This window comes from Dipodomys merriami, unplaced genomic scaffold, assembly GCF_024711535.1.
Source record: "Dipodomys merriami isolate MVZ:Mamm:240054 unplaced genomic scaffold, mDipMer1.0.p SCAF_1, whole genome shotgun sequence".
Lineage (NCBI taxonomy): Eukaryota > Metazoa > Chordata > Mammalia > Rodentia > Heteromyidae > Dipodomys > Dipodomys merriami.
In genome coordinates this window covers 55,117,727-55,145,166 of record NW_027202270.1, presented here as the reverse complement: position 1 = coordinate 55,145,166, position 27,440 = coordinate 55,117,727, and the positions used below count along the sequence as shown (strand labels likewise).

The following is a 27,440-nucleotide window of genomic DNA, read 5'->3' as shown; positions in this document are numbered from 1 at the left end:
CAGCCCCCAAGAGGTTTTATCTTTCTTGCTGGAGTTTTTAATGTACTTAAAGTGTATTGTGTGATTTTTTTGTTTGTTTCTTTTGTATGTTCTTCCCCCATGATATAACCCCTGTTTTCACTGTATTTGATTCTGGTGCCCTGAATCTTGTATATACGTTTTTTCTAATTTGGGGAGGGAAATGGAAATAACAAAATGCTGAAACAAGGATACAGGTTGCCCATTGTAACAACCAGCTCTACGAGACACTATGTTGAAAAGGAACTTTATATCTTCAGGGGGGAGGGGAAGGGAGGAGTTGGGGAGGTGGGGAGGAAAGGGATGGTAGAGGAAAGAAACAAAGGAGGGAGTAACAATGCTCCATAGGAAATGTACTCATTACCTTACTCATGTAACTGTAACCCCTCTGTACAGTATTTTTAAAATAAAAAATATATACTTAATAAAAAATAGAGGAAAAAAAAAGAATGAGGTGTCTGTATGGAATATCTTACAGTGATACAACAGTCCTATCGCTGTCCATATTACAGGTATTAAATGTTGATTTCAGAAGTCTCGTAGTGTATTTGTTGTGCATCTATTCCCATGAGACATCCAGGCTCAAAGGAAAGGCCACTGTTGTGAAACAGAGCTGTTAAAATAGTTAATACTGTTTTCTCCAAACTGTTAAGGCATGTATATCATGTGGCTTTTGGCAACAGTGCATTTGGATATCTTTGGAATCATTGACACCTTAACATAGCAAATACCAGCACACCAAGTTATGTATATATTTCTTTTTAAAGAAACCTACATAGGTTTTATATATATACACATATATAAATGTATATATATACACATATATAAATGTATATATATACACATATATATGTGCTTATGTGTATATATATAAAATCTAAAATTATGTTAGTCCTTTTAAAGTGTGCATTTAGTGGCATTAAATACATTCACATTGTTTTGAAACTACCACCACCACTATCCATCCATCCATTTTTAGAATTTTGTTATCACCCAAGTTGAAATTCTGTTCATTAAACACTAGCTCCTATTGCCCTTTCCCCAGTCCCTCTAAATCTTTATTCTGCTTTCTGATTCTGAATTTTGATTCTGGGTGCCTGATGCATTAGAATCATGTATTTGTCCCTTTGTGTCTGGCAGTTCTAGTTATCCTTAAGTTATATATGTTCAGCTTTCACCATATGCCATTTTCTTTTTGATCATAAAATAATTTGGCAGGTAATGGTAGAATATGAAAGCTCTGGGACAGAAATTTGAAACTCTCATGCCTTCAGGGCCAGAAGGTAGTAATATTTAATATTTATGCAGCAGTTGCTGTGCACAAGGCACAGCTCCAAGCACTTTGCAGGTAATAACAATTTAGCAGCCCTATTTGACACATACTGTTAATATCCCAGTTTTCAGATGGGAAACTGAGGCTCTGAGAGATGAGTTGCATGCTTAAAATAATTACCTGGGCTGTTTGTGGCCCAACTGAAATTCTAGCTCCAGAACTCTGACTCCTAAGAGTTTTTCTGCTCTGGTACAGTGGGCTTGATAATGCCAGCCAAGCCAGTCCAGGAATGAGCTGAGAGTGAATGGCAGCTGATCCTTGTGCAGCCCATCCTTGGGGCTAGTATTGGGGTTAAGGGAGGGATGTGGAATTGGAGATTCTGCTTAGATAATCCCTTGTGTTGCTGAGAGGGAATGCTTTTACAATATAAACAGCTACAAATTCCATCTCTCCTCATCCTAGGAATCTTTCATGTGTAACTTTCCAATTAAGTGTGGCCAACCAAATTCAGCTAAAGACAAAACAAAGTATGTGTTCCAGACAGTATGTCTGTGGCCTGTGAGTTTTTGGGACCTTTGTCCTGGAAGTTTCAGGATAGCCTTTTCTTTATTCCCAACCCTGGATGTTTGGCATCCCTGGGTTACTTGTTACTTGCCGTTGTTTGAACCCTAGGACAGGATCTTGCTGTTCTTTTCAGTAAATTTCAGCTCTAATTTTCAGAAAATGTATGCTGAATGATGAGACTTGTGGCACTCTTGATTTCTTCCCAACTGCTGCCAGGAGTTCACTAAAAGTCTAATTTAAAACAAAACAAAGCTAGTCGATTATGAGAGGCTTACATCCTTTCATGTAGAGCTTCATAATTTATTGTTTCATTTTGGGCTCCTTTGATTTAACAATGCTGATTAAAATAAGACTTTAAAGTGGATTCTTTTTTTCCTTTAGAAAAAGCCTCACCAAAGAAATTCAAATCTATGCTGTGTATAATACAAACAAACGGAAACCTCCTCATTTTAATACCAGCTGTTTGCCTCCATGACATGCTTCCTTCCTCTTTCATTGTGTTAAGGGTGAACCTGACTCCTTTTTTCAGGACTTAGTTAATTAAGAACCGGTTGCTAGTGGCTCATGCTCAGGAGGCTGAGATTTGAGGATCACTGTTGGAAGCCAGCCCAGGCAGGGAAATCCATGAGACTCTTATCTCCAAAGAATTACAGAAAAATTTGGAAGTGGCACTGTGGCTCAAGCAAAAGGAGCTCAGGGACAGCACCCAGGCCTAGAGTTCAAGCCCCAAAACTGACAACAAAAAAACAAAAACCTCCAAATTTGTGAATTTCTATTGAGTTTTAGAATTGGAAAGATTTGAACATTTCTAATTTGCTTTTGTTGTATTTACATATGAAGCTGTTCATGATGACCAATTGAAAAGACTAATCCAAGGTAATAAATCTGTTGTAAAGTTAGAATCCTTGGGACAAATACATCTGTTGAGTATATTGTCAAAGTCTTCTCTCTTTTTTATTTGTTTTCTGACCTGTGGTCCAATGGTCTTTTGAGACATTTCAGATCTTCTGCTTTTATCTTTCCATCATCTGTAGAAAGAGGATTTGTTAAAGAATGGTATATTTTCACTCATATAAACAATTGGAGTCATTTATCTTTATTTAATTTAATTAAATTAATTTTTTTGGGGGGGCCCGGTTGTGGGGCTTGAACTTTGGGCCTGGGCGCTGTCCCTCAGCTCTTCAGCTCTAGGCTAGCGCTCTACCACTTGAGCCACAGCGCCACTTCCGCTTTTTTTCTTTTTGCTTATTTGCTGAGGAATCGAACCCAGGGCCTCATGCATGCAGGGCAAGCGCTCTACCATTGAGCCACCTTCCCAGCCCCTCATTCATCTTTATCAGCATATTTTAAATGGTTTTTTTCTTAGTCCACGCATAATTAGCCCGATCTACCTTAAACATTCAGGTTGACCCATTGTAACAGTGAGACCTACAAGACACTATGTTGGAAATGAACAAACTTTAAGGGTTGGGGAGGCGGGGAGGGAACAGTTAGTAGGGGAAAACAAAGGAGGAGGTAGCAATGCTCGCTAGGAAATATACTCATTACCTTACTCATATAACTGTAACCCCTCTGTACAGTATCTTTACAATAAAAACGTATTTCGAACACATCAATCCACAGTTGGGCAAAATTATCTTAACACAAAGCCTACTTTGTACCAACAGGTTGAGTGTCTCACACATACACACACAGATGGGCATTTTGTTGACATGATGTGATTCAAAAATACAAAAGTAATATCCAAAGAACCCTGACAACAGTATGTTGTAGAATAATGGTTGCTGACCCTCCTGATCACATGGCTGACAGGGAACCTGTAGTTCACTACTCCCAAGAAAAAGTGTATCACACCACATATTACTAGCCTGGGAAAAGATCCAAATTTAAAATTCCAAGTATGATTTCTATTGAATGTGTGTCAGTTTTGAATCCCTGTGACATTCAAGAATTGTTAAGTTGAACCATGGGAAGTGAGGGACTGTCTACATATGAAAAATATTGATGAACCCGGTATAGGAATCCATATTACTGTGACCTTGAAGTTCCTATGTTTTCATCATCCCCATCGGCAAAAGTATAAACAATACAGATGGGTGTATATTTGAACACGGTGATATAGGACATGAGCAAACATTTGAAGAGCAATGTCAAAGTCCCCCCTCCTTTCAGCCAAGACAGCTGACAGTTTCCCAAGGGTATTAATGAATAGATTCATGTCTTTACATTTCAAAACTATGAAAGAAATGCGTTCTACTATTTTATAATGATGTGAAAACCCTGGATATATTATTTTACTTGCCTTTGGTAGTGTTATTCTTTTATTGAAAACTTGAGGGCTGATGGGATGGAAGTGGCTCTGGAGGTGAAGGCATATATGAGGAGTGGCCAGAATGCCCAGCACTTGTTCTCAACTGATATTCTTAATGATCTGCTACTAAGGTAGGAGAGGTACCATCACAAACATGTGTGATTATCTGTCATTTGATAGACTTGTTATCTAGTATACCACACCTTTACAACTTTGGAATTCAACGAGATCCCCCTGAGCAATCTAGAATACCTGCTACTTGTCCATGTTCACCTTTCTCCTTTGACCTGGAGGCTGTTTGAAGTATAGGTGTGTGTTCAGAGGTTCTATGCATAGAAAATGCCAAGCTGGGAATTAGAAGTGGAGGTGAGCAGCAGAAGTCTACATGTTTGAGGATATAAGAAAATCAGCTTGAGGGGCTGGGAAGGTGGCTCAGTGGTAGAGCGCTTGCCTTGCATGCCTGAGGCCCTGGGTTCGATTCCTCAGCAACACGTAAGCAAAAAGAAAAAAGCCAGAAGTGGCACTGTGGCTCAAGTGGTAGAGCACTAGCCTTGAGCTAAAGAGCTGAGGGACAGTGCCCAGGCCCAGAGTTCAGGCCCCACGACTGGACCCCCCCCCCCAAAAAAAAAGAAAATCAGCTTGAAAGAGCACAAGTTGTACAGCATGAAAGACCTTTTTAGGATCTCTGGGAAGACAATACTTGGGTTTTAGGATTACTGAGTAGACAGTATACTATATACCAGGTCTTGGGCACATGATGATAAAAACAAATACAGTCCCTTGTCTTGTTCACAGTCTAGAAGGGTAGATGGTTTCATATGCAAATACAACATAGGTGGAAAGAGATGTATTATGAGATGAATGGGAGCATGGGGAAATCAAGGCCTTTGCTTTAGGGTAAAAGGAAGGCATGCAGTATTGGGGAGTGAATAGTTGTAGGGTAATAGGACATTTCTTGTATATATGTAAAAGGATCTTTCTTTATACTTAAGTAAAGTGATAGAAATATAAGTTCGAAATTTTCTCTAAAATTGTTCTTAAAGGGAGTGGCCTAGGACTTTTTATAATTCATCGAATTGTCAAAAACTCTGTAAGTGGTGACGCACATAATTGTGTCTCATGTATTCTCATTGGTCAGCTTCATGTATCAACGTTTTTCCAAGCTTACCTCATTAACCTTTCTTTTGTCTCTGTCTGTCTTCCAGTCTTTCTCTCCTCTCTCTCTTTGTAAAAAGCTATTTATTTTTATTATACATATTTGAAATGAGAAAAGAATGTTGTTTTCATACACAGTAATATACCATGTAACAATGTTTTGGTCTATTTCAGACCATGTACACTATGGTGGTCCCGTGAGATTATAGTGGAACTAAACTATTCCTGTCCTGTAGTGATATTTTATAGCTGACATAAAGTTGTAACATAATGTGATACTTAAGTGTTTGTGGTGATGCTAGCGAAAACCAACCTGTGCTACCAGTTATACAGAAGTTATAGTGCACAAAAAAGAAGTTATAGTGCATACAGTTATGCATAGTGTATAATAATTGGTGCTAGCCAACTATATTACTTTTTATTTCTTTTATGATGCTTTCTAGCATTTTTTAGAATGTTCTGCTTATTAAAAAGCCCACTGTAAAACAGTACGCTTTGTTAGAGCAGCAACAGCTTCTAACATTTTGTGTTTTCTTTGTTTCTTTATTGACCTACATCTAGGTTTGTGTTAGTATACTTTGTGATGCTTGCACAGCAATGAAATCATCTAACAATGCATTTCTTAGAACATAGTCCTGTGGAAAGAATATCTAAAATCCACTCTTTGCAAATTACCAATATTTGCAAATTACCAATATATACATACTATCAATGGAAGCCCTCATGTGGTACTATAGACTTCTAGACATTCATTCTACTTAACTCCAACATTGTAATCTTTAATCTGTTTATTGCCATTATTACCTTTGCAATTTAGGATGAATTCTGTACTTTCAGTAATTTCATTATAAATAGCATACATCTCTAATCGTTCAAGATTTCCCTCATGGTTACCCAATACAATAAGGATAATTATTGAATACTCAGTTCCAAGCTATTGCCCATAGCTCATACCTATAGTCCCTGCACTTGAGAAGCTGGGCAGGAAGGCCATGGATTAGAAGCCTGCATAGGCTATGTATTCAAAGTAAGCCTGGATTACATTGTCAGACTCTATCTGAAAAACCCCAACCCAGACCAACCAACCAAAATAAATAAATAAATTTCTAAACTATAGCATGTTAGCCGAAGGCTTCAGGTATGGGATATAATGGATTTTACTCTAACACTAGTTTTTAATTCTCTCCTTTGTAAATTGTATACTAATTTGGTGTTTTTTCAAGCCATTTTACCACCATAGTGGCTCCAGTGGAGGGCTATGCCTTGTGACTTCATTGCTTATTTACTACATACAGCATGGCCTTCTTTGAGATTTGGAGAACACTGGAATTCCTAGACCTAGCTTATTAATGATTTAGGATATTCTGACCAATTCCTTTAATTTTGCCTCAGCTTATCTTTCAGTGTTTAGTTCATGTAGAGTTTGTTCTCCATTGTACCCTGTTTCTAGCTTTTGAAAGCTGTTTCCAGGAACACCTCTGTGGCTTGGAGCAGTTCAGAGTCCTCATTCAGATGCTCATAGCAGTGCATAGCTTCAGCTTGGTCCTTCAGGGTTGGGCCTGAGGTTCCCATCCTTTTTGATGTTTTGCTAGACTACTACTTCAGCCTTGTTCCATTCACTTTCCTTTCTCAACTCCTCCTACCTGTATGCTAGCCCTTAATTATATATTAATCTGTAGTGCTGATACTTCTCTTGAATGTTGATAATAGGGAGCTGTGGAAGGAACAGGAGCAGAGCTATTTCTTAAGGCTCTTGATTTTGATTATTTTATTTTTTGGCAGTACTGGGGTTTGAATTTAGGATTTTGTGTGTGTTAGGCAGGTGCTCTACCATTTGAGGTGCACCTCCAGCTGTTTTTACTCTGGTTAGTTTTGAGTCACTCTTTGTCCAGGCTAGCCAGGATTGTGATCTTCCTATATATAATTCCCAGGTGTGTGCCACTATGCCAAGTTTTTTTTTGGTTGAGTTGAAGGTCTTGCAAACAGTATCCTGGACTGGTCCCAATTGTGATCATCTCAGTCTCTACCTCCTGAGTAGATAGAATTAAGGTACAGGCCTGGATAAATATTCAATCTGAATTCCAAAACCTTTTTTATTTGTGTTTTGAATTGTAGCTAAAAAATAAAACAAATATAACATTAACTATTTCCTCCTAAATTAAAAATTTAAAGATTATTTTTAAGTGGTTGTACAAAGGAGTTCTATAAATACAATACATCTTGGTCAGTGTCATCCCTTCCATTCTTCATCCTTTCTAAAAATTTAAGTGCAACATATTGTTAACAATTACTGTGTTATTGTACAGCAAATCTTAAGTGAACTTGGGTATGCCAGTATCTCTTTGGGACCTTGGTTTCAGTTTTTCTGGATAAATATTCAGAAGTAGGATTGCCATTCTTTCTCTCCCTCACCCCCTCTTCCTTCCTTCCTTCCTTCCTTCCTTTTTCCTTCCTTCCTTTTTCCTTCCTTCTTTCCTTCCTTCCTTCTTTCCTTCCTTCCTTCTTTCCTTCCTTCCTTCTTTCCTTCCTTCCTTCCTTCCTTCCTTCCTTCCTTCCTTCCTTCCTTTCCTTCCTTTCTTTCTTCCTTTCTTCCTTTCTTCCTTTCTTTCTTTCTTTCTTTCCTTTCTTTCTTTCTTTCTTTCTTTCTTTCTTTCTTTCTTTCTTTCTTTCTTTCTTTCTTTCTTTCTTTCTTTCTTTCTTCCTTTCTTTCTTTCTTTCTTTCTTTCTTTCTTTCTTTCTTTCTTTCTTTCTTTCTTTCTTTCTTTCTTTCTCTCTCTTGCTCTTTCTCTCTTTTTCTCTTTCTTTCAATAAAGCTTTTTAATAACCTTGTGTATTAACCTGTGTTAATGAGTGACATACAGGGCTTCCTCTCTAGAATCCTTGGGCAGTCTCTGTTGAGCAGGTGTCTGTACACGTCTGTATATTCTTGGTACTTTATCAGGGGTAGATAGCACTTACTGCCTAATGCATGCCTTACTGTTTTTGACTATGTCTTCAATAACTTTGAGAATTATTTTGGAGAGAAGACAACATTTTCCCCCCATAAGCCTTTTGTTTACTTTTCACTGGCAGCTGTGTCATTGAGGAAGTGTTGACATTGCTTTTGGTTTTTAAATGACTATGTATTACTTCTTCCCAGGAGTGAAAACTTGCAAGGTTGGAGTTTTCTGGATTGTTAACAAGATGAAAAAACAAAGCATAAAACCCAGTGGAGATAGAAAATAGAAAAATAATATCAAAAATAGGTATTGCTAAAGTCAGCTTTGAGCAGAACATTGAAGGTAGATGTTTTCTGTTATTCTAAAGTATAAGACAGTGGAAGTGGTAGAGCCCTTGCCTTGAGCTGAAGAGCTGAGGGACAGCTCCCAAGTCCAGAGTTCAAGTCCCACGACAGACAAAAAAAACCAAACCAAACCAAACAAAATGAAGTGTAAGACAGTTTAGCCAGCTAGAGTTTTTGATGTCTGATTTTTTTCAAGAGGTACTGATTAATATGCCCATATACATTTAGATTTGTTAAGATGGTTTGGAAGATGATTTAATATCCTAGTAGAAAAAAATTAGCTTGTTGGTTTCATAGTTACACTTTCAGCAGCTGTTAGCTTTGAAGCCTTTGGTAAGAAGTTGTCTTTGATTTTTCTACACCTGAGAAGACATGACTGCAGCCATTTTTCTAATTTCCTGTAGTTTTCACTTTAGAAATAGTGGACTAGAGTACAGTGGCTTTAGCATATTCAAAGACAACAATAGATTTTGAGTTTTTTGGGGTGGGGTAGGAAAAGAAAGTCATTTTCTCTTGGTTTGTTGTTGCGGTTTTATTTTTGACACATTTTTAACAGGTAAGATCCAGATCTTGTGACTTAACTTATGTTCTGGCCAGAAAACCTTCAGCTTTTTGTGATGTGAGTCATTTCCTAGCAAGGTCCAAGCCCTGGGCCTGGAACTCCCCCAACCAGGGGTGGGGACAGCAGGCCGGTTGTCTGCAGCTGGCAGGAAGCTGTACCAGGAGGAAAAGGTGGGGTCTTCAGGACTAGTGGGCTGGCAGATAGCAGGCTGAAGTGGCCTGGGTATTGAAGTAGCCTGACATAGTCACTCTGTCCCCTGACCTTCTCTGGCCATATGGATTGAGTTCCCTGGAATATTTCTTAAAGAAAGGTGGCACCTCAGCTCTCAGCCCCCAGGGACTTAGCAGCAGATTATTCAGGGAGAGTCTTAGCCCCCAAGAGGATGGGTTAGGTGGGTTAGGCTTATAGAAGAATGATAGTCAAGGCTGTTAAGCATCAGCTTAGAGCTATTTAAATCTGTTCATAACTTGGTTAAGAGTTATTTAAATCTCTATCCCAGAAATTCCTTCTGAATTGAGCCAGAAAGAGGTGAGTGGAGGTAAAGGTGAAGAGGCTTCAGCTCTGGGGAATGAACTGTAGTGTAGACACAGACCAGCAGGCTAGGTCTGGAAGTCTTGACTGCCTATACCTCAGTTGATTGAGAACTTTTCAGTGTCCTGGTAGGTCATCTTGGCGTGCTTTGTAAATCATCAAGCTTTAGTGCATATTTAATAATGTGCTTGAAACAATGGAGCTTTTTGTTTGAATTATTTTGTGAGTATAGAAGTGGTTTTTTTTTGTTGCTGTTGTTTGTTTTACTTTGTTTTGTTTTGAGATAGGAGCTTGCTATGTAACCTTGTCTGGCCTTGAATTTATGATCCTCTTGATCATGATTGTCCTGTATCTGCCTCCCCACTGCTGGGATTATAAGTGCGGACCACTATGCCTGACTTGAAGATCTAGTTTTTCATTCAGTTTAGAGAAAATGTAAATTACAACCTTATTTTGAAAACAGGTTAAGTTCATGAAAACAATCTCTTCAAGAGCTGAAGCAAATCAGTACTTTTAAATGTTCTCATTTATCAACAGATAAATATGGACTTGCCTAATAACCAGTTCTGAGTAGATAAATGGCTTGGATGTTTGAGGTTAGGTTCCTTCAGATCAAGGATTTCCCCTTGATCTTCGTGGCCCAGAGAGGCACATGCACCTAACTGTGTTTCATATAGGTTCACTCCCAAGGTAACTGAAGTTTGTCCCATTGATCACAGAATCCTCACATCTCACCCAATATTATTAGTCTTAAGGAAGCGGGATAATTAATTAATAGCTTTGTTTTTTACAGACTACAGAACAGTTTAGGCTATTTTAAGGCATACTCATTTAAATGCCTCCTTCCTAAGGGCCTAAAGCCCTGTAACTTCTGAGCAGATTGAGCTGGCTGAGTCAGCAAGCTTCTGCTGTGAGTCATAGAAGGTGGGGATGCAGTGCCCATCCAGAGCAGCAGTCCTTCTGTTCTGAGAAGGCTGTGGTCTGATGAGAAGGTGTACTCACAAATACCCTGACAAAAGGTGGATGAGAAGTCCTGGGTGTGAAAGTCCTGGGTGAAAGCAGATGAAAGATTCCAGGTCAGGACGGCAGTGCTGAGGGGTTCTACCTGCCTGTGTGAAAGCTTGTCATGGTTTTGCTGGTTCTGAGATAGCACATTGCAGTTGAATGCAGACCCCATTCCTGGTTGTTTTTTGTAACACTTGGGTCTTAGGGGCTGATTTGGCTGTTGCCTTTGTCTTGTTCCAGAGTCGTCTTTCAGAGCCACTAATTATGCTATATGAAATGCTTTGTTTGGGTGTCCTCGGTCACTTGAGGGGATAGAAGGCTATTTAAAGGATAATTGCCTACAATCTACTGTTTGGGATTTTATCAGTTCTCACCTATCAGAGCGGTCATTGTGCCTTGATCTGGTAGTCAACCTCCAGTTTTAATTGCAGGTGGCCTAGGAAACCAAATATTCCTTCCTGTTCAAGTTGAATTCAGAAGGGAAGTCAAGTGACTGGAAAGGAAGAGCCTGGGAAGAGGTGCCGGGGAAGCTCTTGGAACCTTGTGGGAACCTACTGTCAAATTTTTGTCACTCCAAAAGCTTGCTTGCTTTTTGCTTTGTAGCTCTCTTCTGTGTAAGATGAGCCTGTAGCTATGATCTTTATCTTTCATTGATTTTCTCAATTTTTCATCTCCTCTAGTGACTTTTCTCTCCCTTTGCCTAAGTCAATTTTTTCTTTTTTACGGAAAAGAGAAAAAGTTCTGAGAGAAAATGAGAAGGTGAGTGAATGAAGAGAATGAGCTGAAGGCAAGGCTTGTCTGTCAACAGCTGTTCTGGAAACCATGGAGCCGCATGGAACATTAGAAGGGTGACATGGGCCCTGCCTCTAAGAAGCATAGTTTGTGGTTGAGAGAGAACCACTAGACCTGAAACTGCTGATAGGAAAGAGCTTTGCATCTGGTGTGACTTGAGAGCAAAGTAACTTGAGTTGGGAACTTTGGACCTAGAGAGCCGGGGCCCATGTGGTATTCGAGTAAAGGAGCACACACTTTACATTGGACAAACCTGATTTGGAGACTGGGAGAACAAGGAAGAAGAAAAGCAATTCATGAAACCACATCTAGAAGTCTCAAAAGAGAGGTCAGGGAGAAATTTAGCAGCATATGTTAGGAATGGTCCCTCAGAAGCGAACTGAGGATGGTGACTAATGCTGTATGGGGTGTGTACTTGATCTTAAATTTAGGCTCTTGCTGAGCACTGGTGGCACATGCCTGTAATCCTAGCTACTCAGGTGGCTGAGATTTAGAGGATTGAGGTTCAAAGCCAATCCCAGGCAGAAAAGTTTGGTAGACTCTCCAAAACAACTAGCAAAAAGCAGGGCTGGATATGGTAGCTCAAATGGTAGAGTGCCAGCCTAGCAAGCATAAGGTCCTAAATTCAAACCCAAGTGCTTTAAAAATGCAGACTTAGCTCCAGTGATGATTGCTTCTCTATTACCTTGCCCAGGCGAGATTCCAACTTGTGGGTGCCAAGAGATCCTCCTTCCTCAGCCTTCAAAGTAGCTGGTACCAAGAGATTCCTTCCCATATTAAAAATAATACTCTTTGCGATTTTAAGCCCCAAGTGCCTGAGGAATCCCCACAAAAGCCTCTCTCCGTTTTCCTGTCACTAAAGTTTGCTCTCTATTAGGCTACAACATTCAAAATGGAAGCATAAACAAAACAGCTTTTAAAATGAGATCTTCTGTGGTTCATCCCTGGTGCAGTTGAGCAGGTCTTGAACTGGTAGGATCTGATCAACTAGTAGGATCTGATCAGCCTTCGCCCTGTTGTTGAACCTTTTTGGGTCTTACATTCAAAACTGCAAAATGCCATCCAGCTGGACAGTTCTTACTAACATATGGTACAGGTGATGACATGCTCGGATCCATGAACACATATAGTTTTGTGGTCTGGGTAGGTCCAGTGCCAGGGGTTTGTTTTTGTTGTTTTTTTGTTTGTTGTTTTTGTGCTGATCCTCAAGCTTGAGCTTGGGTATTGTCTATGAGCTTTTTTGCTCATGGCTAGCAGTCTACAACTTCTGGTATTTTGTAAATGAATGAAGAGAAACCCCAGGTGATGACAAGGCTTGTTCTGTCAACAGCTATTCTGGAGATGAGTCTTATGACTTTCCAGCTTCAGCGTAGCTTTGAACCATGTTTCTTAAATCTCAGCCTCCTGAGTAGCTAGGATTACAAGTATGAGCCACCCAGTGCCTGGCTCAGTGCCAGGTTTTTAGGATAATACTTGAGAAAAAAGTGTTTGTGTGTGTGTGTGTGTGTGTGTGTGTGTGTGTGTGTGTGTGTGTGTGTATGTGTTGTCCTCATTCTTCTAAACATTATCTTTTTTTTTTTAGAGTTCACATGGAAATTAGATCTGAAAATAAAAAGGTAGTGAAGGGTAGTAGTTGGATTCCTTATTCAGTTACTCTCGATAATCTTTTTTTTAATTTAATTTAATTTTATTTGTGAACATACTGTACAGAGGGGTTACAATTACATGGGCAGGATAATGCGTACATTTCTTACCAAGACTCTCGATAATCTTGTGTTTTAGTTTCTATAATGCCTACCATAGGCATGTTTTGTGAAACTTCACATTTTACATAAAAATATTTTCTTGTATAGTGCTTTATTTTTTTCTCAAAACTTTCTTGGGCTTAAATATTGGTATGTATATTGCAAATAACTTTGAATGGACAGCTACCAAGACAGGTTAATAAAAAGTTCCATGACATGTTTTCCTTTTTGCTGATCTAAATGGGTTCTAAAAGGCAAAAGAAAGAAAAAGAAAGAGAAGAAAGCTCAAGACAATTTTTCTCCTAAGTCCATTCTGACTATAGTTGTAAGTAACTTCTCAAACACCAGGGTTCCTCTGGTTTTCTTGACCTCTTCTTTTCCTGTAATTATGGAATAAAGCCTTTAAAACCCATGTAGGACCAAATACAGAATTTAAGTCTATGATCTTATCACCACAAAAACAGGCAGTAGGGACAGCCCTTCTTCTCACAGGAAGTTGCTTCCCCATGGGACCTCTGTAATTTCTACTGGTGTCTTTGTAGTAGTTTTAAATTCAGAAAGGATGTTTTTCTCTGATTCTTACAGAACCCTGATTGCTCTGGATGGGGCAGAGGTCAGAGAGCAAGTGTTGAGTGTACATAACCTGTTGAGGTCTAATTTGAAGGGCATGCACATCTGTGGGCCCCCAGGCAGCAGGGTCTGTCTGACAGGGGCCTGGGTGTGGGCTGCAGTGGATATTCTCTGATTACTTGTCTGCTGGGTGTGGCTGGTTTGTGATGAGTGGACTTTTTCCATCAAGATGTATGAAGAAAGGAGTCTTTACTGAAGGACCTGAAGCAGATGGGAGATGAGCCCTACCAGGCTGCCAGAGTCCTCTGTAAAGAAGCCAGGTGATCCTGGGAGGGGTGAGGGGTGCACAGGAGGAAACCCTGGATATTTGAGTAGTTGTTCACCAGGTGGTGCTATCCTGCAGCGAATGCTTGGATTTGATGCCAGTGAGGTCCTGCCCCATGTAGGAGCAGCCCCAGGGTGATCAGAAACCTGGCATCGTCTGCAAGCTGTTACTGAACATGAGCTGGGATCTTTTTGAGGATATTTGACGTGGAGGTGGCCACTTGGCATGTGGAGGGTTCTGTTCCAGTGAGAGCTTAGCTGATTTTGAAGGGGGTTGGATCTGTTCTTCTGAATTGACTTAGTCTCTGGTTTCCTTCCAGAGAAAAGCTCCTTTGCTCTATTCTCATCTTTGAAGTTCTGGTGGGTAAGGGGGTGGGGCATGTCTTCTAGCTCCTCATTAAACCAGGCCTCTGCATGCACAAACCTATTAGTATGTTGGGCCTTGCCAAGATGGTTTTGTGGTGCAAATGTGACTACACATGATTCCATTCTTCCCTTTGGCAGTGAAGCCAGGAAGCATTATTGTGAAGGGATTGACTTGAGTTAGAGTTTGATGGTCACTGTGTTTGAGTATGGAGAGCATCCTTGCAAACAAACATTTTCCAAGACAGATGTAGCAGCAATAAGTCTTTTCCAGGGAAATAGAGTGTGAGTGAAGAAAGGGGAGCTTGCTAGTGGGAGCTAGGTAGGAAGCATGCAGTGAGCATTTGTCTGCCTCTACTGGTGAGAAGAGCAGGAAAGGTGGTGGGAAGAAATTATAGTAGGAGGAGAGATGGAGGCCGAATGGGGGCAAATGCTATGACACATGTAGGCAGCCAGGTGTATTGAGTATACAGGGAAAAGGCACATGAGGTTCACAGGGAGCTGCTGCTGATATTTGAGAGGTGTCTAAAAGATGACCTAATTCCCCAGAATGGGAGAGCGGTGTTTCAATTTGAGCTGTGTTGGGAAAGGTGAGTTGTGTGGAGAGCATGGAACTGGGAGGACTGAGGTAGGGAATGTGGAAAGAGAGATGGTCAGGAGGATTCAGTCACCCTAAGGGTCTGAGAGGCTCTTAGCTACTTACTTTAAACCTTGGAAAACATCTCACTGTGGTTTGGGATGGGAAGCCATCAGCATCACAATGAAGAGAACCCAGGGTGGAAGGGTAGCTCAGACCCTTCCCATACCATATTTAAGACCAGGAACTTTCCATTACTGTCCCTTGTCAGCTTGCTCAGAGGGTCTCAGGGAAGCACTGAGTCACTCGGACACTCTGGTCACGCCGTTTTTCCAGGCTTAAAAGGTATGAACATACTGATGTCTTTTCCTCTGTGTCACTGTTGCTTGATTTTTCAAGAGGCTCAGGCTGGTTTTATAAACTCAGTGTGACTTGTCCCTTAGGAGTGTACTGACAAGTTTTCTTTTTTTCTGGTTCTCTTGCCAGCTTTCAGTGGTTGACTTGTCTGGAGGAACTTTCCAGGTGCTTGAAGTACAGGAGAAAGCCACTCTCTGTTGCAGGCCAGAGGAGCCCGGGGTGAGACGAGGTGAGCCAGGGGAAGATGGGACAATGCAGAATCTATACTCAACATAGACCACGTGTTCCCAGAGTTGTTGTTTTCCAAAGTTTTGAGGACTTAGCAAATAAAACTAATTTTTTTTGGGCGGGGGGTGGGTGTCGGTTGTGGGGCTTGAACTCTGTCTGGGCTTAGGCGCTATCCTTCAGCTCTTCAGCTCAAGGCGAGCACTCTACTGCTTGAGCCACAGTGCCACTTCCAGTGGTTTATTGGAGATAAGAGTCTCATGAACTTTGTTGCCCAGGCTCGCTTTGAACTGCGATCCTCAGATCTCAGCCTCCTGAGTAGCTAGGATTACAGGTGTGAGCCACGGGTACCCCAGTAAAGCCAGTTTTTAATTTTATTTTTTAAGAAACAATTATTTGCTGGGTGCCAGTGGTTCATGCCTGGAGTCCTAGCTACTCAGGAGGCTGAGATCTGAGGATCTTGTTTTGAAGCCATCCTGGGGAAGGAAGATCCATGAGTTTCTTAATTTCCAATAAACTAGACCTGACACTGTGGCTCAAGTAGTAGTGCACTAGCCTTGAGCAAAAGAAGCTCAGGACAGAGCCCACACTTAGAGTTCAACCCCCTGACTAGCAAAAAAAAGAGAAAAAATTATTTTTTTTAAAGTTTTAGCAAAGATTTACGGTTAAAGATAATATGGTTAAAGTAGGGAGAAATAGAAAAAGAGAAACATTTCTTGCTCCTCATGCAAGAAATTGGAGTTGAAGCCTCCCATTTAAAAAAATTACTAAGTAGATATATAAAGAGGTCATAGTTCTATAAGTCAGGATATGAGTACAATGCATTTTGATGAATATCACCCCTGTATCTTTTTCCCCTATTTTCCCCTTCCTATCCATACCTTTAAGTTGCATACCTCAATTTTTACATAGGTACATTGAATGTAATGGTTGTATTGTACCAGCATCCTAAGGTGGTTAAGTAAAGTTTTAAGGACCTGATACTAATAATATGGCTGCTTTAGTACATCAGTTTTCTAGTTTTTATTAGCTGATGCCCATTTCAGAGTTTTTTGGGGGTCTCTTTTTTATGATGTCTAATGGAGAATTTTTCTTCTGAAAACATAAGTTCACTGAGGGGCTCAATATCTTGGCCGATAGTTTGTATACTTAGAAATACAATCTGGTGTCTGGTGGCTCATGCCTGTAATATTAGCTACTCAGAATGCTGAGATCTGAGGATCGTGGTTCAAAGCCAGCCCTGGCAGGAAAGTCCATGAGACTCTTATCTCTAAAACATCTCAGAAAAAGCCGGAAGTAGTGTTGTGACTCAAATGGTAGAGTGCCAGCTTTGAGTACAGAGAGGCTCAGGGACAGAGCCCAGGCCCTGAATTCAAGCCCCAAGACTAGCAAAAGGAAGAAAGAAGGAAGGAAGGAAGGAAGGAAGGAGGGAAGGAGGGAGGGAGGGAGGGAGGAAGGAAAATAAATAAATACAATGGATAAAAATATGAGATTAAAATTTTTTATTTAAATTTAAAAAAATTTCAACAGAGTTTTAACATGTTGTGCATGTTATAGACTCAATTCTCCCTCTTCTGTCTCCTGAGCAGCTGGGACTGTAGGCTTGCTCCACTGTGTGCACAATCCAATGTTTAATAACTTCATATCCTTTATCACTGTCATTCTCCTCTCTCTACTTCTCCATGAAAACTTTGTCAGGGTTAATTAGAAGCCTCCTTCAGGCTTCCAGGAAATATGGAGAGACCAATAAGGGAATGTTTGCCACCTGCTTTACCCCAAATGTTCCTCATAGGCTGGTGTTTGGGGGATCATGTCAGCTAAAACCAGATCCCATTTCCTGCTCATTCTACATACTGTCCTATTAATTTCTTTGGAAGCATCCCCTCTCCCTGGTGGCTTTCAAGGAGGATATTTTAGATGTATGACTTTAGAAACATTAAGAAAATCTTAACTTGTGCTGTGGTTTTCCCATATTGCAGTTGTATGTGTGAATTGTGGAACAGAAATACTTGAAGAAAGTGAGCAGAAGCTAATGGGACAGCTTCCTGTTTGTATTCCCTGTCTTCAGTAGGTAGCATGTAGTATAACATTTTTCCCTTGGGAGAAAGAATTGGCAGAGAATGATTGGGTCTCTAATCTGGTGTTAGGTGAGAGAAACTTAGAGCACTAATGTCACTTATGTCAGCTGCCCACATGAGGCACGGATACTCAGCACAGAATGGTTGATTGGGGGCACTGAAGACTTTGACCTCACTTCTTCTCTGTGGTTGTTGAAAATACTACTCCATAGGAGCTAAGGGTCAAGGTTAAAGCTGATTCCATACCTCTGGTAGTCCATGTGAAAGTTGATAGGTACTCTGCCATTTGTCCAATATGGCTTGCCATTGGGATTTCATTTTCTGCACTTATCTTTCCTATGTCCTGCTTAAAATAAGGAACTATACCGCTCTCCAAAATTTTGGGGAAAGGAATCCTGCCCAAAGCCAGAACTTTTCAAATAGGGGCATGGCAGTGTTGTACACATGAGAATCTGTTGCAAATTTTTAAAAATTAGAATTTTGGGACTTCCTCTAGGTATGCTGAATTAAAATTTGGTTTAGAGGTCCAAGTCTTAAAAGCTGGTGTGTGTATCACTAGATAAAACTAATAGCTGCATATTTGATTAATGGCCAGAAGACCCAAAACACTTCTTTAGATTCAGACATGTCTACAAAGAATAAATAGTATATTTATGAAAGCACGTGTGAGAATTCTCAAAGAGTCCAAACTTTTACTATATAAGAATGACAATTTTAGTTATTAATATTGGAGGTGTTTAACTTTTTAAATGCTATTTGTATGTGGAGTTGACTTGAAAACAAAAAAATGCTTTCTTAGGGTGACTAGATGTTTAGGAAAATTATTTTGATCTTAACTAGTTTAACCAGTTTACATGAACTGTCAAGACAAACATACTCTTGTTGGGGGGAACCATAACATGTGTGAACTATTTTATAATTTCAATTTAAAATTGCATAGAAGCAACCTTTCCTATGATCGTAACTGTACCAGAATGAGAAAAAGGACATTGAACAGTAATTTACTGAATTCAGCAAGAGTGTAGTTTATTTAGAAACCAGATGTAAATTTGCTTATAGAATTTTGCAAGAAATTTGCATACTGAAACCAAGCCTTTCTACCTGAGGTAACACAATTCTCAAAGTAACATTGAAATAGCAATTGAAGTGTATTGATTGGACTGAAACTGTATTTAGAAAGCTATTCATTTTTCCTCCTCCAGGTTTTGCATGCCAGAGAATTATATTTTCTTCTTCTTCTTCTTCCTTGGGATCAAACATCAGGAAGTAGATAGGGAGCTTCATAGTTAAGATCATGTTAAATGATTATAACCTTGAACTCTGCCTTTTTTTTGAAAATTATTTTTATGAAAGAAAGCCTTGCAACCCATTGCAATTTGAGATCTTATTTGTTAGGTTTGGAGAATGGTGAGTTGTAGTTTTGAAGTTGAAAGACATTTTCACAAGCTCAGAGACAGAAACAGTGCATGCTTTCTCTCACATGTGGAAGCTAGATCTAAAGTACACTGGGACATGATAAATTATACAAGACTCCAGGCATTCATACACAGCGAGACCAGAGGAGACTATTCTTAGGATAGGAACACAAAGGCGCAATGTCGATATGCCTCTGATCATATAATATTTATCTTAATGAACTCCAGGAAATGGAAATTAGAATAGTTTTTCTTTGTTGCTGTTTTTGTTTTCTCTTTGTCTTGTTTGTTCATTTATCTGTCTTTAGGAGAATGACGGTGGGGGGGTGCTCACAGAAATGGAGGGACAAAGGGTGAACAAATGCAGCAGTGGTACTCACTAGACACAGCGTTGAAATGCACTACACTTTGTGGATGGAGAAATGTAGCCCCTTTGTACACCATCTTTATAATAACAATAAGAAAATTTTTAAAAAAGAATTCAAATCCTATTTCAGTAGAAGGTTAGTTGATTATCATTCATGTTGTAATATTTTTTGGGGGGAAAATGAAGTATACATGTTCACAGATTTTGGTGCTGATTTTTTTTTTTTTTTTTTGGTCGGTTGTGGGCTTGAACTCTGGGTTTAGGCGCTGTCCTTGTGCTCTTCAGCTCAAGGTGAGTGCTCTACCGCTTGAGCCACAAAGGCCACTTCCGGTTTTCTAGTGGTATATTGGAGATAAGAGTCTCACGAATTTTGTTGCCCAGGCTTGCTTTAAACCGCGATCCTCAGATCTCAGCCTCCTGAGTAGCTAGGATTACAGGCATGAGCCACCGATGCCCAGCTTTGATGCTGATTTTATACCAACATCTTTGTGGTAAACACATTTGCATTATTATGTCAGAATAAAGGTAAAAATTTAAGGACAGAAAAAAAGTTTTACAGTTCAGGAGGGACCTTACAGGTGGCCTATCTGGTTTCCATTGCTTCAACATAAACTGCTCTTGTTGAGGGCACACATGGTGTAGCCCCTCATCATTGAGGCCTGTGGTCACTTTGCTATCCTTTTCTATTGCACTTGATACTCCTGACCACTCATTTGAAACCTTCTTTGGGTTCCTTTGCACGTTCACCACTGTTTGGCTTTTCTTTATGTCATTTCCTGCTGGGTCCTGCTGTGTCTGCCCTTGTGAGTTCTCCTTTGGTGGTTTTCTTTTAGTCTGCTCAGCCCTTTGGAGGAGTCTCAATACTTTTCTAGGCTTTAGCCACCACCCACATGGTTAATAACCCCCCATGCCTCAGAGTTCACCCTCAGTCTTTTTGGACACTTCTACTTGGATGATTCATAGGTACATTTAACTCAAGCTATCTCAACTGGACTCATTTCCTCTCTAATTATCAGCAGCTTCCTGCTCCACTCCAACCTCTCACCCCCATGTTTCTGTTAGCTTTTCCCATTTTGATTATTGGCTCTACTTTCTACCCTGTCTCTGAAGCCAAAAATTGGTGACTCATCCTTCCATGTCTCTCAGTTACTCCTATACTTGAATTGGTAATTGGGTTTTAGAATTTGTAGATGGACCAGTATTAAGCAAGTATACTCCTTATGGGAGACATTAAGACCATTTATTAGATATATTATGCAAGATACAGGGCTAGGTACTTGTCATATATTATGTCTAATTTTCACAACAATTATATTTCTTTTTTTTCTTTCCTTCCTTCCTCCCTCCCTCCCTTCCTCCCTCCCTCCTTCTCTCCCTCCCTGCCTCCCTCCCTCCTTCTTTCCTTCCTTCCTTCCCTCCTTCCTTCCTTCCTTCCTTCCTTCCTTCCTTCCTTCCTTCCTTCCTTCCTTCCTTCCTTCCTTCCTTCCTTCCTTCCTTCCTTCCTTCCTTCCTTCCTTCCTTCCTTCCTTCCTTCCTTCCTCCTTTCTTCGTCTTGGGGCTTGACCTCTGGCCGGGTTGCTGTCTCTTAACTCTAGCTCAAAGCGAGTCTCTACCACTTGAGCCATAGCACCACTTCCAGTTTTCTGGTAGTTAATTGGAGACAAGAGTCTCATGGACTTTATTGTCTGGCTTTTGAATGGTAATCATCAGATCTCAGCCTCCTGAGTAGCTCGGATTACAGGTTGAGCCACCAGCACCCAGCTTGAATTATATTTCTTGTTTTGAGTTAGGAAATCTAGAGTTCAGAGAGAAATAAGTACAAGTCCAGGATTGCAGGGAAAGTAAAAGGCTGTTGAGTTGGGGTTTACAGGTATGGATTGGTCTGCCTGACTCCACAGCCTTTGCCATCATTTCACCCTGTCTTGTTCTGTTTCCATCATGCCACTGGACTGTTTCAGACTTCTGTCAAATAAGTTGACCTTGAGGACAGGAACTGGGTCTCATTCAAATTTTCATATGCCATGATAAATACTTTTTTTCTTACAGAATCATATGGCTATGGCTTTGATGCAGTTTGTCCCTTCTAAAACTCTTGTTGAAACTTGATCCGCATTGTGACAGTGTTGAGAAGTGATGGACCTTGAAGAGGTGATTAGGTGTGGGCTTGGTGGCTCTAGTGTGTAATACTAGCTCCTTGGTATGCAGAGATTGGGAGATTGAACTTTGGGGCCAGCCTGGGTCCCCCCAAAATGTTTGTGAGGCAGTCTGAACCAATGGCAAGGTACAGTGGTTCTTGTTTGTCATCCCAGCCACACAGGGAAGCATAAGTGGGAGGATTGTAGCCCAGACAAGCCTGTCAATAAAACAGGACCCTACCTTGAAAGCAGACAGGGCAAAAAATGGCTGGAGGTATGGCACATGTGTACATGTGAGGCCCTGAGTTCAGTCTTCAGTATTAAAAAAAAATAAAAGTGGCGATTAGGTTATTTAAAGTGAATTAATGTAATTGAAGAGGGAATTGCATTAGATATCATGAGAGGATGTTGTTATAGGTGGAAGATTTGTTAGCTTGTCCTACTTTTTCCTCTGTGGCATTATGATATAAGATCCTTTTCAGATACTGGTGCCTGATCTTGTACTTCCAGAACTATGAACTTAATATACTTCTTTCTCTTTATAAATGACTAGATCTTGGGTATTTTGTTATAGCAATATAAAACAAAGATATAAAGATGTGACTTCAGGAAAACTCATCTGAGTTGTCTATGGCTTCATCTAATTTCTATCCCTGGTCTTCTGTTAGCTTGAGACAGTGACAGTTGGACCATGCTTTTTGCCTGTGAGAATCCAAGAGATGGTATGAAGGAAAATGCTTTAAACCTTGGGGCATTTTTGAGAAGTTCTCAGTTGTGGGAGTTAACTGGCCAGCTCTGATAAGTCTCTCATCTTTGTTTATAAATGACTGTGTGAAAATATAAACTCTGCTAGCTTTCTAAATATTCATGCTGTTTGAATCAGTCATGTGCAGGCAAGTAAGCGCAGAAAAAACTCTTTCAAGTAAAGACTTTGTTAATAAAGATAGTATACATAGAACTTGTTTCTGTTATTAGGCAGGCACATTAAAACAGAATTGCCTTCAAAAGCACAGGCCTGGGATGGGAAGGGGAAACAAAGGAGGAGGCTACAATGCTTGATAAGAAATGTACTCATTATCTTACCCATGTAATTGTACCCCCGCTATACAGTATTTTCACAATAAAAATAAATAAAATAAAATTACTAAAAATCATTTTTAAAAAAAGCGCAGACCTATGACTTCCCACACCCCAGATAGTCAAGCCATTTGGGAGAGATTCCAGAGGAAGGCCTAGCATCCTAGCATCCAGCATCCCCACCCTATTGCATAATAAAATTTTGGCCCCAGGAGCTTGGATTCAATTTTCTCATACTGAACTACATGCTTCACACCTTTTGCTTTGCTAATGAGTCACTTTGCTGTCTCAAATAAATTTCCTATGCAGTTTTATTCTGTAAAATTGATCTTGGGAGGTTGTATTTAGACATGTTGTGCTCTTTAAAAATGAACTCTATTTTGTTTCCTTATACATCTTTTTGCCCTATTCTGAGAATGACATGCTTTTTTTTTCTCCCCCTCCCCTTCATGATTCCCCCTTTTTTATATGAAAGCTAGGCTGAATTCTGTAGGATTGTTTTGACTGCAGCCTGACAGACCATACCTGACACACACAGGCGGCACTCGGTGAGTGGTAAGCTCTGCTATACAAGGTTACTTCCCAGGGCCCTAAATTTTTCAGATTGAGGGGGCTCTGCTGCTGCTCTATGACGAGAAAACTCTGGAAAAATTTGTATGACACATAAGGAGAGACTATAACAGTAGTTCTCTGGAGTGTGGCCCCGAATTGTGGCATTATCAGCTGGAGATTATTGAGCTGAACCCCAAATGCAGGAATCAGAAACTGGGTCTGCGTCCCAACAGACTTCATCTTAGTGACTTCTGGGTGATTCGGATGCACTGCATGGCCTACAGTTAAAGCAGTGTGCCCGGAGGTTGTGGGTGGAGGCCTGGAGAGTCATGGGGAGGACCTCTTCAGAGATTGAGTGAAGAGGAGCTGGAACTGGCCAGACATAGTCTGTTGAATTTTAGGAGATGAGCAAGAAAGTCATAAAAACACAGTGGCTTTGAGTTCAGTGGAACAAAGGCAGGTGTTCTTTGAGCAGGAATCTGGACCCACAGGTGGTGAGTGGATTTTGGATTTTGTGAGGAGGAAGTTTTGTTTTGGACCTGTTGAGTTTGCATTGCTAGGATTGCTGTCAGTGGGTTGGAAATTAAGCACAGTAGTAGCATAGACAGAACAGTAGAGAATCAGACTTGTGAATTACTTGCATCAAATTGGGCATTAAGATCATTTTCCCAAGTTAAGAAGAGCAGGAGGAAAGAGCTAGGACTAGATTAGTGTGGAATTACTAGTTTGGGGTTGTGATATCCAGCATACCTTTCAAAGAAAAGAGAACATATTTTGTTTTAAATAAAGCCATAATCAGAATAGCACTGTAGTTTTGCCGTAATGCTTATTTTAACCTCCATGTTGCATACTAGAGACTTCTTGTGGTATGTCACAATACTTGGAATCCAAGTTATTGAGTACAAAGCAAGGTTCTAGCACATGACTTTACCCCAGTGGTGGGGGACGACTGAAGTGTTAAGTACTCAGGAGTGACCTGGAGCAGGCTGCTGAGATTCTAAGTCCTGATTTCTTGTCTGTCCAAAGAGGATAATTGCAGTTCTTACCTGATACCACTATGAGGACTAAAAGGGATAGCTATTAATATCTTCACTTCTGTTTTCTATGCATCTGATTGTTTATTCCACAAACATATGAAATAAAATAAACCTATGTGTCTTCTTTTAATAAAGGTGAAAGAGACTTTACCAGAGGCCTGGGTGACCAAGTCAAATGCAGGCCAAACTATGAGTTTGTAGACCTTCTAAAGAAGGCAGAAAAGGCTTGGTGTGGGAAGTTTTACTACACAAAAACAAGATTTGAATATTTAAGAAATTATTCTCTATACCCAGCTTTGTTGCAGATGCATATAGTTTGCTGTACCAGAAAGATGTTTTGCTGAGACCACAAAAACTTGGTACATCTGTGCGACATCTTCAGTCTGTGTAGAACAATTTCACATTGACTGTCTCTAATTCAAAGCCATTCAAAAAACATGTGTCCTGTTTTCCACTGGGTTCTAATAATTGGGCTGTTTTTCCTTAAAGGGAGGCATTTGGACCACACACTTACATTAAACAACTTTGAGCTATACACATAAGAAATGTACAAGGAACATTCTTATTTTGGAAATGTAGCTTCTGCTCCTACCCGCAAGATAACTGATCTGTGTGTACATGTGTGCATGTGTCGTTTCTTGCTGTGTCAAAGTACCATCCTGTTCCCTAAGTCTCAAATGTAACAAAATCAGTGATCAAATGTTTCACTGTAAACCAGCCCAGAGTCTTCATCAAACCTTTTAGAAAAAAAAAATTAATGTTCTTACAGGGCATTGACTGACATACCTTTAGATGTTAAAACTGGAACTTACTAGGTTTGATTGAGGTTCGGTGGGACTCCTAAAAATAACATTTGTTATCTCCATACATAGGAATTGCGCTGTAATTCACAGTTCAATTGGAGTGTATTTTTGCTGTTGGGTTTGAGTGCTTCCAGATTAGTTCAGAGCTGAGATCCACGTTCTTCTGCAACAGTGCAAGGCTTCTGTCTATCTGAAAAGTTTGGCTGCTACCATAGGTGAAATCGTGAGCCAGACTTAGGTAATTTTATTAGTCTAGAAAAAGTATGGCGTTCCTGCAGCTGCTGTTGCAGCCTCTAACTAGGCAAACAAAAACCATCTTAGTTACCCGAGATCCATGAGAAATTGGCATTGGCCCAAAGTAAGTCCATGTATTTTAGACTCTGAATTATATTTATCTTCCTCTGGGCATCCCCTGATTTAGGGCCTGCAGCTGGGGAACGGCCATGAGGGTATGAAGCTCAGGGGGCAGGAGGGGCTGAACCATTGATACTGACCCCCCTAGGAGGCCTGATCCTGTTAACTGAGAGACTGCACTTGCCAAGTTGTAAGTTTTTTTTTTTTAAAGCATAAGGAAAGCAATAAGAAAACAATAAAACCAGCAGTGTATATAAAATACATTTATCCCAACTGTGAGACCTGACTTTTCTACTTTTGTGTATTGTCTTACAATGTAAATTTTCTAGAGGTCTTTCGCCTGCAGTGCCAGGCCTGATACTTGCAGATGAGTTACTGATTTGGTGGTAATGGACTTCATTGTTAAACAGAGCTTTTATAGACTTCTCTGAAGACTAATCATGGGTCTTGATATTTAATGTGAAACACATCCATGCCTATGAGGAATACCCAATCCTGCTCATAGCTGCCAATCTGTAAATAACTGCTTGTTTTTCAGGATTTCAGTGGTTCCTTGAGTGGAATGAAGCTTAATTACTAGCGCAGCCTTTTCCCAAGTCTGAGTCTGTTCCTCTAGGTCAGGGTCCTTAACTAACTTTAGGGTGGTTGGTTAGACTGGGTGGCAATAGACGATGAACTTGGGAGGCTTGATGAGTAACAAAAATAACAGCTTATTTTCATTAACCTCTAGCCAAAATGTACCCTTTGCTTCATACATGAAAGTGAGTAATAAAATTATATAACCTCACCACCTGTGACATTGTCATATGGAAGTTTCAGAATTTGGTTCCACATTACTAGGGATAGTTAAAAATACTATTTATGACATCATTGCTTTAAAAACTGCCAAAGTATGAGGCCCTAGTGCAAACTCCAGTATTGGCAGATACAAAACAAAACAAACTGCCAAAATTGTTAGATCTATTGCTGTCTTATTTATATGTTGAACACATAATAGCATGCCAGGATTTCTTAAATACTTGGATGCTTGTGTATTACCATAAGTAGTTTTCTTTGCCATCATATTTTCTATTTTACCATTATTAGGGTTACAGGGTCTGTATCTCTAAAGTACATGCATCCAGTTACAAATTCCTGCCTTGGATAGCTTTCTCATTATACCTTGAGACTAGATTCCTTAATATTAAAACTGGATTGTTAACTTTAAAGAAAAGGTCATACTATATTTGACTTTTGTTTCCTACAGTGACTTGCCTGTGACTTATCATCTAGAGCTTTGGGATTCCCCATATTAGGACTGTTGGAGTCAATTGAGAAATAAAGCCATTGTGCATGCCCACCTGATCTTTCTCACACACCCTGGTGTCAGTTTCCGAAACACTAAGACTGGTTCCTGCTAACCAAATATTTACAGCCCAAAGTGTTTCCCTTACAAATCTGATAAGAGCTCAGTCATGAATATGCTGATATTTGCTTTAGCTCTGGAGAAGGTGATGCTCTGTGGCTTGCATGAATTTGCTCACTACCTTCTCACGGAAGGCACACCTTATTTAATTTAGAGCTTGATGTTCAAAGCTAAAACCTGTGTTAATTATATGTATAAATGCCCAGATAAGAATTGAGTGCATCAGTTCAAAGCTTGTTGTAACTTCTCTCCCACTCCAACAGGAGTCTTATAGGTCATTCAGTGAGAATGAAATGTCTTTTTTTTTGTCAAGGAAATGTACAGAGGGGATACAGTTAAATAAGGTAGTAAGTACATTTCTGGTTGAATTGTTACCCCCTCCCTCATTTTTCTCCCACTTTACCTCCCTCCCATCCATCCCCCAATTTGTACAGATCATTTCCAACATACTGTATTGTGAATTTCGCTGTTGCATTGGTTCCTCACCCTTGGTCCTTTCTCTCACAGTTTTGTTGTTCCCAGTCCTTTCCTTGATTTAGATAAATGTATATACAATACTCAA

At 40.1% G+C, this 27,440-nt stretch overlaps 1 protein-coding gene across 10 annotated transcripts in view; it reads left to right on the top strand.

The window, feature by feature from the left end:
• The window catches only part of Tanc1 (tetratricopeptide repeat, ankyrin repeat and coiled-coil containing 1), a 229,141-nt gene that overhangs the window by 45,557 nt on the left and 156,144 nt on the right, over window positions 1-27,440 (top strand). For 9 of the 10 annotated variants that reach the window (XM_070022628.1, XM_070022620.1, XM_070022622.1 and 6 more), the window contains exon 3: window positions 15,560-15,659. The exons of the other annotated variant lie outside the window; for it this stretch is intronic. The gene's annotated coding sequence lies outside the window, so the exon portion shown is untranslated. The remainder of the gene's footprint in view (window positions 1-15,559; window positions 15,660-27,440) is intronic. 10 annotated transcript variants of the gene reach the window in all.